The 14,235-nt window shown below is 47.1% G+C and overlaps 2 non-coding genes across 2 annotated transcripts; one reads left to right on the top strand and one right to left on the bottom strand.

Annotated features, from left to right (window-relative positions):
• Positions 1-320: 320 nt before the first annotated feature.
• Positions 321-393, bottom strand: TRNAK-UUU (transfer RNA lysine (anticodon UUU)). Its single transcript has one exon. It is a non-coding gene; the product is annotated as a tRNA-Lys (tRNA).
• Positions 394-2,132: 1,739 nt separating this feature from the next.
• TRNAV-AAC (transfer RNA valine (anticodon AAC)) lies at positions 2,133-2,205 on the top strand. Its single transcript has one exon. It is a non-coding gene; the product is annotated as a tRNA-Val (tRNA).
• The last annotated feature ends 12,030 nt before the right edge of the window (positions 2,206-14,235 follow it).

The following is a 14,235-nucleotide window of genomic DNA, read 5'->3' as shown; positions in this document are numbered from 1 at the left end:
GTTTGTGAGTAACTCTGAGGGGTCTGTGGGGGGTAATCTGGTGCTGTGCTTGTGGCTGCACCAGACTCACTCTCTCACCGTGGTTAGTGGGGGCAAGGAAGGGCCACGTGGCACAAACCAGTGTCTGACTATGAAACGTCACTGAAAACTGCTATAATGTCAGCAGTGGGCGCTGCTGGGTTTAAGAAACCGGAGTGATAACAGAGGAAATGTTAGAGAGAGATGAAAGAGTGAAAAGCAGGAAAAAATCATCAATCATTTTAATACTGTTTAATAACAGGTAAATGTTAAAAAATAAAATTAAAACATAAATATTACACCGCCCGAATAGGGACTTGAACCCTAGACCCTCAGATTAAAAGTCTGATGCTCTACCGACTGAGCTATCCGGGCTACAGACTGACTGATGTGGGCCCCCCCTCCCCTCTTTCTGTACCTATGTAAGCAGACATGGTGCTCCTGTGTTATTCATATCTGGGGTCCACCTCCTACCCCTGGGTGCACCTGAGCTGTCATCCAATCACAACACACACAGCCAGAGTCCGCCTCACTGAAGCCAGCGCCTAGAATCCCACTTTAACAGCTGCTGGCGCCCCACCGATCTCATTCCACACGTGGCCTCTCTTGTGGGAGGTCGGGCGGTTCTCAAGTCTTACAACCACTCATTTGCATATTAACCACATCACTAGACGTTGGAGCACTTACATGTGACGCAATGGTGACGTCATCGCAGCACATCACATACATTGTGTGGGAATCAGCGCAGAGAAAGAACAAACCAGGGGGCTTCAGCCCCAGATGGATTTAAAAAGCCACCTTGACTCGACTGTGCGACCTTTCACCCTCACAGGAAACAATCTGATGCTGGAAACGCGGCTGGGATGTCCCAACAGTGCAAGTGAGAGAAGAGACCCGAGTGACTGCCGTGGGCATCAGAGTGAGACCCCCGTGGAGAGTGTGAGGGAGTGTGAGACTGACACAGAGACGTGTGAGAGTGAAGCAGTGAGCATGTCACAGCTGTGAGGGGAAGACTGATGTCTCTACTGTGGGACTTCGTGATACAGGATTGCATTGTTCTCACGCCCGACAGGAAGTCTTGATCCCTGCACATTCCAGTTCACCAGTCACAAATGGTTTATACAGAATCTACTTGTGAGTGTGCAGAGCGAAGACCTCTGAGCCGTGCAGACACTGGTTAGTGATGGAGCTCAGTGAGAGATCCCTTTCCTGAGACCTCTTATCTGTGCATCAGTCACTGCTGAGTGATCAGTGAGAGATCCCTTCCCTGAGACCTATCTGTGCATCAGTCACTGCTGAGTGATCAGTGAGAGATCCCTTCCCTGAGACCTCTTATCTGTGCATCAGTCACTGCTGAGTGATCAGTGAGAGATCCCTTCCCTGAGACCTATATGTGCATCAGTCACTGCTGAGTGATCAGTGAGAGATCCCTTCCCTGAGACCTATCTGTGCACTGCTGAGTGATCAGTGAGAGATCCCTTCCCTGAGACCTATCTGTGCATCAGTCACTGCTGAGTGATCAGTGAGAGATCCCTTCCCTGAGACCTATATGTGCATCAGTCACTGCTGGGTGATCAGTGAGAGATCCCTTCCCTGAGACCTCTTATCTGTGCATCAGTCACTGCTGAGTGATCAGTGAGAGATCCCTTCCCTGAGACCTATCTGTGCATCAGTCACTGCTGAGTGATCAGTGAGAGATCCCTTCCCTGAGACCTATCTGTGCATCAGTACCTGCTGGGTGATCAGTGAGAGATCCCTTCCCTGAGACCTATATGTGCAACAGTCACTGCTGAGTGATCAGTGAGAGATCCCTTCCCTGAGACCTCGTATCTGTGCATCATTCACTGCTGGGCGATCAGTGAGAGATCCCTTCCCTGAGACCTCTTATCTGAGCATCAGTCACTGAAGGGTGATCAATGAGAGATCCCTTCCCTGAGACCTATCTGTGCATCAGTCACTGCTGAGTGATCAGTGAGAGGACTATCTGTGTAGCATTCAGTTGTATGCACTGAGAGCCCTCCTGGGTGTGCAGAATTCAGTACACTGGATATACCGCACTACATTTACTTCCAGCAGCTTCTCAGAGCTGAAGCTGCCTCGCGTGTTTCATGCGGGTTTCCGTAGTGTAGTGGTTATCACGTTCGCCTAACACGCGAAAGGTCCCCGGTTCGAGACCGGGCGGAAACACACTTTTCTTTTCAGCTCTAACTCACAACAGCTGCTCCTTTTATTGTTCTAATGCGCTCTAGGACTCCACAGGACCCACATATAACATCATTTCTATTTACAATGTCTTTATACATTCAGCTACTTCAAGGACAGACTGACATCGGGCTCTGTCCCTTTACAATCAGACAGCAGGACATCTGCTTCCATCACTCACAGGCACTGCTCATACCGCAGGCACTGACACAGGCAGGCACCAGTCTTTACACAAATACAGGCAGGAAATGTCCAGACTCTGAGCATAAAATCATAAAGCAAAAGTGACAACAACTGAGGGACCATCAGGGAAAGTCAGGCACTGGGAGTGAGTTAGAGTGAGAGACTTAGACACCGGGAATGAGGTATGAAAGTGTGAGAGGGTGAGAGACTCAAGCACTGAGAGTGAGTTAAGAGGGTGTGAGAGACTGAGAGACTTAGGTACTAGGAGTGAGTTAAGAGAGGGTGAGAGACTCAAGCACTGAGAGTGAGTTAAGAGAGTGTGAGAAACTGAGAAACTCAGGCACTGAAGGGTATATTTATACTTTTTGATGCAAAATTGCACTAATGCAGTTTTGCATCAAAAGGTTTTGCACCGGCTTGCCCCATTCCTGAGCACCAGCCGGGCGCCATGTTTATGGAATGGTGCAAGTCGGTGCAAAGGGTGGGCTAGCATAAAAAAATGACGTTAGCCGGGTGGGGGTGGCGGTATACAGGTGAAGGGAGTTTTGCACCAAAAAATAACGTTAGGCTAGTTAGAGGAAAAAGAAATGCCTCTAACCAGCCTAGCGTCATTTTCTGATGGAAAACCATCCATACTACATGACTCCTGTCTTAGAAAAGAGAGGAGTCATGCACACCACCCCAACGTCCAGCAGAGGGGGCCAGGGTCCCCTGGGCATGGCCATTGCACCCTGTGCCATGCAGGGGACCCCAAGTTGGCCCCCAATGGCACTTTAATAAAAAAAGAAAAATACCTAGCTTTACTCACCCTACTTACCTGGGATGGGGTCCCCCATCCTCCGGTGTCCCTCTGGTGTGGGTGGGGGTGTTCCTGGGGCTTGAGGAGGACACCTGTGGACCCATTCCATGGTGTTTCACCATGGAAATGGGTCCACAGGTCCCCTAACGCCTGGTCTGACCAAGGCATTAAATAATGGTGCAAAGCAAGCTTTGAACCATTATTTAGCCCCTCTTCCCACGTGCGTCATTTTAGCACGGGGATAAAAATGGGGGTATGGGGTTTGCACCATTTTTTAGATGGTACCGCCTACCTCGCATCTCATTAACGGAAGGTAGGTTCACGCATCTACAAAATGGGGCAAACTCCATTATTTTTACCTTAGGCAGGTCTTACGTCAAAATATAAATATGGAGTTAGTTTTGCGTTGAATTTGAGTGAAAATAAGACGCAAATTTGGAGCAAATCGAGTATAAATATGCCCCAAAAGTGACTTAGGAGAGTATGACAGGGTGAGAGACTGGGCCACTGGGAATGAGTTAAGAGAGAGTGAGAGATACAGTCACTGGGAGTGAGTTAAGAGAGTGTGAGACAGTGAGAGACAGGCTCAGAAAAGAGATATATAGGTAAAGAAATGGAGCCTGTTACACCTGCAGAGCGAAGAGAGATGGAGGGATTTCTAATAAATGCATCTAAATATAATGTGCACGCACTGGTCTTACGTCATACAAGCTCCTTCCTTCTTTCCTTGGAAGTCCCAGTTCACCAGTTGCAAGTGGTTTCTACTGGATCCTGATCAGCATAAGATCACTAGGACACTTACCTAAATGATTAAGCAACATTTTATGGTTCTAGAAAAATCACTAGAGACACAATTAGCCAGTTCCACTGCAACAGGAATCACATAGAATATACTTCATAAAAAGTGAAGAATCTCCTACTGCAGCAAATGAATCTAGAAGAAACCACTTGTTACTGGTTAACTGGAATGTCCTCCATGATTTAAATTTGCCACTCTCTCTACCCTGTGAGCAGGAGTTTCTGGGGACAGCACTGATTACAAATACACACACCTTGTGTAGTCTCTAGGACTGATTACAAATACACACACATCGTGTAGTGTCCGGTACTGCTTACAAATTCACACACATTGTTTAGTCTCCAGGACTACTTACAAATACACACATTGTGAAGTCTCCAGGACTACTTACGAATGTAGATTTTCTTAGTAACTTATGACAGAAAGTCTTAATTTTATTAAAGACAAGGAGGCTAGTATTATGCTTACTAATCTTGCTTTAGTTTCATAGCAGCAGTCAAGATAACAGAATAAACTACAAATCCCATCAGGCAACGAGAAGAGTAGCCAATTGGATTAAAAAACACAGTCACCATAAGGACCAATAGCATTCAAGCCCAAAGTGTAGCATCTAGCTTGACTGTGAACAATCCTCTTTTCTTGTGCGAGAAGTTGAATAGAAACATTAAACAAAGGTAAAATTGAAAGCACAATAGCAATGGTTCAAGAAGACATGAATACACTTTGGCAAAAGTTTATAAACGTAGATCCCAACAAGCTGGATGAAGGAGAATCTTGGAGTCCAGGCGAGACTGAAGCTGAAGAAGAAAAAGGCCCGAAGCTCCAGGATCGGATGACAGATCCTCAGATAGACAACTGTGGTTGTGCAGGACCCGCTGTTAGGGTGGGAAACAGAGAACGAGTTAAGTTTGAGTTGCGGTGAGATAATACTTGTCTCTGTGTCTTTAATAAAATGAAGACTTTCTCTTATAAATTACTAGGAAAATCTACATTTTATGGACAGACTGGAAGCTCATATTAGGCTTCCTTAAAGCATATTAATTACTACTGAAGATGCAGCATGAACCGGTTTACAGCAGAAAGTGTGGAAAACAGAATCATTAGACCAATCAGCCGATCGCAGTATACCCTGCAAACGGGAGCCCGCCCAAAAAGCTTTGGAAGCCATAGGTCCCCTCGCAGTGTGGGCTCCAGAAATGGAAGCATCAATACCCGCAAGGGACATGACCCACATAACCCAGCGAGCAAGCGTCGGGGAGGAAAGGGGCAGCCGGGAGTCAGAGGATGTTCTGAGATTGTCTGCATGCTGTTCATATTCTTACAAACATTGTGCCACAGAGAGATTAGGCTTATCAGGAAATACAGAAGTGAGGTTTGTTTTTGTACGTTTGTGGATTGTGAGAAGTAAACCTGTAGGAGAAAACTGTAGAGAAGTAATATCCAATGCTCTAACATCTGACAATCGTTTCATAGAAATAAGACACAACAACATTGTAAGATTTTGAGAGAGAGGGCATCATTATCTGGCCATGACAGAAACATTTCAAAACAACATTCACAACCCTAAAAGTATCGTATTTTGGAGTAGGAAGATTACAAAATGTTACTCCCTTTAATAGGTGACAGAGCAGTGGGTGTTCTCCTACTGGTTGCCCATTGATGAAAGATGGTTGATAGAAACGGCCGATCTGTGATGATTGATGGTACAGTATGTTTTTCCACTGCAGGCCTCAGCTACGAAAAGGTAACAACATACGCTATATCCGCTGAAAGGGGATTGATACATTATCCCACACACCAGCGTCCCAGTAAGACCAAGCTGATCTGTCAGCCTTCGTCGTTCCTGGGGCCCATGATTTGTTAATGTATTGTGATCCTCTGGAGGAATGCAGGGTTCAGATTCAGCAGACCTGCTAGTGTCCAAGCTGAAAGCCAGAGGGAATTGTCCAACACCAGATTGTGAGGACTGCCAGAAGGATTAGAAGGAGGTTGGGAGAAGACGGGAGAAGAACTGGGAAGTCTATGGTCAGCTCGAGAAGCAAAGAGAACCAAACTTGAGACTGCCAAAAGGGAGCCACAAGGAAAAGGGTGGCTTGTTGATGTCTGACTTGAGCGAGTATCCTATTTATCATTGTGTTGCTAAATGGCCCTCTCTGAATGTCACGCTATACTTTTTGCCTTCCTCCTCTTTTTCTGACCTAGTTTTTGTTGGCTTTAGGACTCTGGGCACTTTGCCAATGCTAACCAGTGCTAAAGTGCATGTGCTCTCTGCCTAAAACCTGGTAACATTGGCTCATATTCAGTTGACATATTTAATTTACCTATACATCCCTAGTGAAGTGCACTAGATGTGCCCAGGGCAAGTAAATTAAATGCTACTACTGGGCCTGCAGCTCTGATTGCACCACCCACCTAAGTAGCCCCTTAACCATCTCTCATGTCTGCCATTGCCAGGCCTTTGTGTGCAGTGTCACTGCCACTTTGATTTGCCACTTAAACCTACTTGCCAGGCCGTAAATTCCCCTTTTCATAAATATGTCACCCTTAAGGTAGGCCCCAGTTACCCAGTGGGCAGGGCGCTATGTAAGTAAAAGGCAGGACAAGTACCTATACGTTTTACATGTCCTGATAATGAAAAACTCCCAAAGTCATTTTTCACTATGGTCATGCCTGCTCCTTTCATATACCAGCATTAAAAATTCCCTTATATGCATTTAAGTGGTCATTTCTGATCTAAGAGGAGTAGCCTCGTCATTTCTGATACACTTGGAATGGTAGGGATAAATCCTACTTACTGGTGAACTTGCATTTTACATTACAATTTTAGAAATGCCACTTTTAGAAAGTGGGCATTTCTCTGCCCTCATTGCCATCGGTGCCTTACAGCCTGTTTCCAATCCATGTCTGGTCTGTGATGGTTGGCAGCTCCCCTTGTGCATACCACCCAGACAGACATAAACACAGGACACTCAGCTGCATCTGCATTCAGCTGCTTACAGACGGGTTCCCCTGGGCAGGAAAAGTGGAGGGGCTCTCTCTTACACTTCAAAGGCCAGAGGTCTGCCCTCATACAAAGGAATGATAACCCCCAAAGGGCTCCTGGCAGACAAGGCTGGGTTGAAACTTCAAAACCAATCTTTGAAGTTTCCTCCACTCAAAGACAATTTTAGGTATATATGCTGGGTCTGTGACCCCACTAAATCAGACACTTCTGGACCTACAAGTGCACTCTGTCAGAGGGACTGCCTGGCTGCACAAAAGACTCATCTGGACTGCTTTGCATGAAGGACTACTAGCCTGCTTTTTGACCTGCTGACCCCTGACTCTGCTGGAATGACTCTGCCTTCCTCCTCAAGTGCTCTCCAAGGGCTTGGATTGAGCTGATGTCTCAGGGGTATCAAAGACTTCTCCAAAGAGAAGAAAATCCAGCGCATTGGAAAACGGACGCAACACCTGCAAAATTTGACGCAACGCCTTCCGAATCGACGCAGCGCCAGCTCTTCGGCTGAAAAATCACTGCATCGCCTGATGGACTGATGCAGAGTCTGTTGCCTCTGTTCAATGCGTTCTGGGTTTTCAACGCATCATCACTGGGTGTCAAAATATCTCTGAATCGCAGTGAGGAACCAAGGCTGCTCTCTTGGAAACCGGCACGTTGCCTTGTAGCATGGAATGAAACAATGCCCCACCTTTGCTGTGCTGGAAAAATTGACGCAATCTTTTACTTGTCAATACATCTCCTCGTCCGCAGCCCCTCTGCTTTGTTATTTTTGACACGTCCCAGGTACTGAGTGTTAAAAGGATACAACCACTGATTCTTACGGATTGAGAATCATTTAAAATTTTAAAAAGTGATATCTTGCCTTGTGCATATTGAATTATTGTCGTTTTGGTCTTAATTTATCCAGAAAATATGATCTATTTCCCTAAACTGGTGTGGAGTACTTTTTGTGGTCTTTGTTTGAGCTTTTTCAGCAATATTTTACACATTGCCTTCTTAGTTAAGCCTGCCTGCCTTGTGCCAAGTTACAGGAGGGTGAGCACGGGATAATTTAGTTTATGTTGTGACTTATCCTGACTAGGACTGTGGTCCCTATTTGGACAAGGTGCATACCTCTGCCAACTACAGGCCCCATTTCTAACACATGAAAAAAGTAGGAAAGGCGTAGTTTACTGAATGAGACCAGTCCTGTAGGAAATCATCTGAAGCCAATGCTAAGGGATCTCAGCGCCAACTGAAGAATTGAGGAAGTTGGTGGTTCAAACTGGAGGTGAAAAGATCTATATGGATAGGCTCCATTTGCAAAGTAAAGACTTGAACACCAAAGGATGAAGTTTCCAATCACTTGAATTTTGAAGGTACTGGGAGTGCCAGTTTGCCACATAATCTAGATCTCTGGGTAAGTATTCTAGGTGTACTGAACTTCTGTTGAGGAGACAGAATTCCCAGAAACGTTTTGCTAGTTCTGCTAGCAATTTGGACTTTGTGCTACCTAAAGATTGATATACCGAACTGCAGATATGTTGTCCATGCAAAAATAATGGAACAATAGATCTTGCTCTTTTGATTGCAAAGGAGCCTGCAAGCATCTCTAAACAACTGATGTGCAATTTGGAGTCCTTGCGTGACCATGTACCTCCAGTCGAGATTTGTTCATAACCGTTGCCCCAACCTGTCAGGCTTGCATTTGATTCTAATACAAGATGTTGGGCTGACGCAAAACATGTCCTGCCATTCCAGGGATATAAATGGTCTATCCACCTTTGAAGTTTCAAATGAGACTCTGGATCTAAGCTGATGGAATCGGAGTACTCTAGGCCCCTGTGTAAGTGGCAAATCTTTAACCTTTGAAGGGCCCAATAATGAAGCGGACCTGGGAAACTGTTCTGAATCTCACCAGAGTTCTGAGAGAGATGGAGGACTTGCAAAGAGTTTGATGAATTTCTGATTTGACGGTCTTCATTTCTGGAGAGGGAAGATGAAGAGTGGTGGTGGAGGAGTGTATTAAGGAACCCCAAAATTGTATCTGATTTGACGGAATTAGCATGGACTTTTCTGCATTGATGAGAAATCCAAGACCTAAAAGAAGAGAGCACATAATTTGGATTTGGGATTGAAGTGTATGAATACACTGACCCATTAGGAGAATGTTGTCTAGGTAGATTATCAATCTGATGCTTTGAGCTCTGAGGAAAGCGACAACCAGTTTCATCAGTTTGGTAAAACACCACGAGGCTGAGGAAAGACCAAAAGGGAGAGAGGAAAAAATGATGTTTGTCCCCTCTGCACAGCTCCACTGTTGCTGCTGCTGCTGCGAATCAGAATGAGAGCCTGCCTGACTCTTAGTTCGAGGTCCACCTCCACCCACAGGCACCCACCTGCGCCTCATCCCTGGTGTCCTAGTGGTCATCTGTCTGGGTGTGTCTTTTGCTTTCTGTCATCTATATTTTCTTTCTGTGTCTTTTTCTGTCTTGTTTTTCTGGTTTTTCTAAATTTTTTACTTTTTGCGCCTTTCCCTCTCCCTGTGCTCTCTTCCTGCTGCTGCTGTCCGTGGCCTGTGGGCCCCACTCCCTGCGAAGCAATTTCCTGAACTCCCCCCTCCCAGCTGACTGGACCCTCCCGCCTCTCTCCCCTTTATAATGGTGGCTCCTGCACAGTGAGAGGGTGATTCCTCAGACCTCCTGGTCAGTGTTTGCTCACTCCCTTCTGCACAGCTCCACCTGTTGCTGCTACTGCAAATAGGAATGAGAGCGTACCTGACTCTCAGTTCGATGCTCACCTCCACTTGCAGGCAACCGCCTATGCCTCATCCTTTTTGGGCTAGTGGCCATCTGTCTGAGTGTGCCTTTTGCTTTTTGTCATCTATATTTGTTCCTGTCTCTTTTTCTATCTAATTTTTCCCTATTTTTTACTTTTTGCGTCTTTCCCTTTCCCCATGCTCCGTCCCTGCTGCCCCTGCAGCTCCGTCCCCCACTCTGCAAAGCACTTTACTGCCCTTCTGTCTCCCAGCTGACCGGACCCTCCTGCCTCCCTTGCCTTGTTAATGGCAGCCGCGCCAAAGGCAAGCCTGTCTGCGCATGTCCATGCTTAGCCCGTGCCTGTATCGCGCCCAGCGCCACAGACCCCGGTCTTCCGACCATCCGTCATTACAGCACAAAGATCCTCCATGCAATGAACACAGGACACTCCACCACCTGCCATCTCGCATCACCGAGAGACACCCATGGACCTTTCCCCTGCTTCAACTGCCACAGCACCCTCACCCTACACCAATCGGCAGACCCTTTCACCACAGGACCATCGAACACCCACCCCAATGCCTCAACTGCATCCTCTTCAACATACACTCCCTCCAGAAACACACCGTAGAACTCTGGGACCTGCTAGACTCCATCCACCTGGACAGCGCTATTCTCACTGAAAATGGACAAACCCAGCGTAAGCACCGGACATCGCCATCACCATCCCCAGTGACTACAAACTTCTCCGCAAAGACCGGCCCTCCTGGCCAGGCGGTGGCCTGGCCATCGTACACAAATCCACCTGCCACCTGACAACCAAAGCAGAAGAAAACTCCCCCCTCATGGAGCACCTCCATTTCCAGATCCATGTCACCCTTAAGTCCACCTTCCCCGTCACCCTCATCTACAGGCCAACTGGCCCCCACCCAGCCTTCAGCAACTCCATTGTCAACATAATAGCTCCCCACACCCACACCCACACCTCCACAAACTACTTTCTCCTCGGCGACCCCAATTATCACATCGACAACTGCAATGACGTGAACACCATTTCCCTGCTCGAGAACCTTGCCACTATCAGCCTCAAGAAACTGGTCACCTCGCCAAAAACACATCGCCGGACACACAGCCGACCAGATTTTCTCTGCCAGCCACCACATCACCATCATCAGCACCTCCACGCTACACTGGACCGATCACGACTGCATTCATTTCTACATCACCACACCTACCGTCCACCTCTGAACCCTCCGCTTCCCACATAGGAAATGGAACCAGATCACCGAGGAGCAGCTCACCAAAACCCTCAGCAAGTCACCACCTCCCCTCGCCACAGACGCAAACATCTCTGCATGGAACTTCAACCAATGGATCTCCGAATGTGCCAACAACCTAGTGCTGCTCCGAATGACCTCAGGTAAATACAACCTCAAGAACGCCAGATGGTTCTCCCCCACACTCAAGGACTCCAGGCACACCTGCTAGAAAAAAGGAAACAGCAAGTTCCCGGAGGACCTCGCGGCCTTCAAATCCACCATCAAATGTCACCACCACCTCATCAGATCCACTAGGAATGCCGCCCTGCAGGACTGTATTGGCACCACTGCACACAATATCAAAGAGCTCTTCACCGTGGTTAAAGAGTTTGTGAAACCTCATTTGGAAGCTGAAAACATTCCTCCACCTCAGAACCTCTGCAACAGACTAGACACCGTCTTCCATCAAAAAATCAAGGACATCTACGATAGCTTGAAACCCCAAGAACCTCTGAGCCCACTAACAACCCTCCAGCTCAGCTCATCCGAACCTTTACAGATCTTGCACTGCTGGATCACCCTCACCACGAACGAGGCCCGCTCCATCATGAGCAGCATCTACTCCGGAGCACCTACTGATCCCTGTCCCCACCACAGTTTCAACAAAGCCAACACCTCCATCGTACCACAGCTCTGCCACACTCTCAACTGCTCTATGGAGACAGCTACCCTGAGGAATGGAAGCATGCCGAAATCCGCCCGCTCCTGAAGAAACACAAGGCTGACCCCCTGGATCTCAAGAACTACCGCCCCATCTCTCTGCTGCCTTTCCTAGCTAAAGTCATTGAAAAGTCCATCAACGCACAGGTCCACAAACACATTGAGGACAACAACATCCTGGACATCTCCGAATCAGGCTTCAGGAGCAACCACACCACATAGACCGCCCTCCTCGCCGCCACAGATGACATCCGCTCACTCCTCGACCTTGACTAAACAGTAGCCCTCATCCTTCTGGACGTGTCGGCTACCTTCGACATGGTCTCCCATCTCACCCTCTGCTCCAGACTCCACGCAGCTGGCATCCGCAGCAAGGCCCTACAGTGGATACGCTCCTTCCTGACCGGCAGAACACAGAGAGTCAGCCTCCTGTCATACCTGTTGGAACCTACAGAGATCAGCTGCAGAGTGTTCCAGGGCTCTTTCCTGAGACCCACACTTTTCAACATCTAAAGGGCCCCACTCATGTCCATCATCAACCATGCACTGAACATCGTCTACTATGCTGACGAAACCCAGGTGATCATCTCTCTGACCGAAAACCCTACAACTGCCAAGAACTTCCACAATGGTATGAACTTCGCCACCTGGATGAAGGAGAGCTGCCTCGAGCTCAACTCAGAAAAGACTGAGATCCTCATCCAGGGACCATCGGCCTGAGATGACTCCTGGTGGCCTGTAACACTCGGCACCCCCTCCCACCCCAACAAACCACGCACACAACCTCAGCTCCATCCTGGATTCATTTCTCACCATGACCCGCTAGGTCAATTCTGTCGCATCCTCCTGTTTCTACTCACTCAAACTTCTCCGTAAGATTTTCAAATGGATCACAAACGACTGCTGCTAGACCGTAACCCACGCCCTGGTCACCAGCAGGCTCGACTGTGTCAACGCCCTCTACGCAGGCATCACCTAGAAATATTTGAAGAAACGACAGCACACCCAGAACGCCCCTGCCAGACACATCCTGAACGTCCTGTGCCCGAACACATCACCAGACACCTGAGAGTCCTCCACTGGCTCTCCGTCAAGAAAAGGATCAACTTCAAACTCCTCATCCACGCATACAAGACTCTCCATGACCTAGGACCCACCTACCTCAACCATCACATCACCTTCTACTCCCCTGCCAGACCGCTCCGCTCAACTCAACAGGCACTAGCCACCGTACTGCACATATGGACGACCTCGGCTGGAGGAAGATCCTTCACCTACCTTGCGGCAAAGAGCTGGAACACTTTGCCTCTTCACCTCAGGCAGTCAGGATCGTTACCCCAATTTAGGAAGGACCTTAATACCTGGCTCTTTGATGGACGCATGGAGGACCGACCCCCCACAGCGTCTTGAGACCCTTACAGCTGAGTAAGCGCTCTACAAATTTCTGATTGATTCATTGATTGCATTGGAATTGAAGAAATTTCCTGTGATCTGGATGAATGGGCACCGAACGATAAGTGTCCTGAAGGTTCAGTTGGACCATCCCGTTGTGCTGTAGTAAAGAATCCCTGAGATGAACAACAGTTTCCATCTTGAAATGACGGTAAATTTCAAACTGGTTGAATTATTTGAGGTTGATCACAGGTCTCATTTCTTGTTCTTCTTTTGAACTAAGAAGAGAGAACTGAAAAACCAAGATGGGTTGGGAGATGTAACCTGTATTGCTTGTTTGAGAAGAAGCGGTTTTATTGATGCATAGAGTCCTAATTGATGAATTAATGATGCACTTAAAACATTTACTGAGTCACTTTGAAGTATAATTAATAGCGTGAAGAAGTTATCCACATTTTCGCGTGAGACGTTCTTCCATTTATGTTACTATGGATGACGGTCCTGGTGTCAGCTCATCTTGCTCCTGTTCACCCCTCCTCCGGACAGTCCTGCTGCAAACCATCTTTCCTCTCGTTTCCGCAGAGCATCGGAAGAATGACGTCACAGACTCAAAGACGAACAATTGTGTTAGGAAGTGTGTATTGTGAATGAAGTTTCCATCATGTACCTGAGAGAGCGTATTTTGATATTACATATTATAGACGTGAAATGCTTATGTCTAACAATGCTGTATTAATAAACATTCATTAAAAGCGTATTCATAAATATGGAAAATCGTTCATATGTATAAACTAATGTCAACTATAAGAAATAATTGTTTATAGTTTGCCTAACTGAGCACATTAAAACGTATAAAACTGCATTCATTAGAACTCGTATATCTTAAGTTAGCATGAGCCAAGCAGAAGCTGTGTAGCTCTCATATTAAAAGCGTATTTTTCCTGTCTCTTCAGTGTGCGGACTTGCAAACGACCATGACCCAGCTATTGTTCTTTCTGTATTCGTTTGAAACATGGGGACATTTTCCCATCCGCATGCTAGCATCTTTTAGTATAAAATGATTGTGCTTCGAAACAGTTGTAGATACTTCCAAGGACAATGAGACGAGGGAAAGAGAACTTTTA

The sequence above is a fragment of the Pleurodeles waltl genome, unplaced genomic scaffold (assembly GCF_031143425.1).
Source record: "Pleurodeles waltl isolate 20211129_DDA unplaced genomic scaffold, aPleWal1.hap1.20221129 scaffold_67, whole genome shotgun sequence".
In the NCBI taxonomy this organism is placed as follows: Eukaryota; Metazoa; Chordata; class Amphibia; order Caudata; family Salamandridae; genus Pleurodeles; species Pleurodeles waltl.
This window is presented reverse-complemented; position numbering and strand designations above follow the sequence as displayed.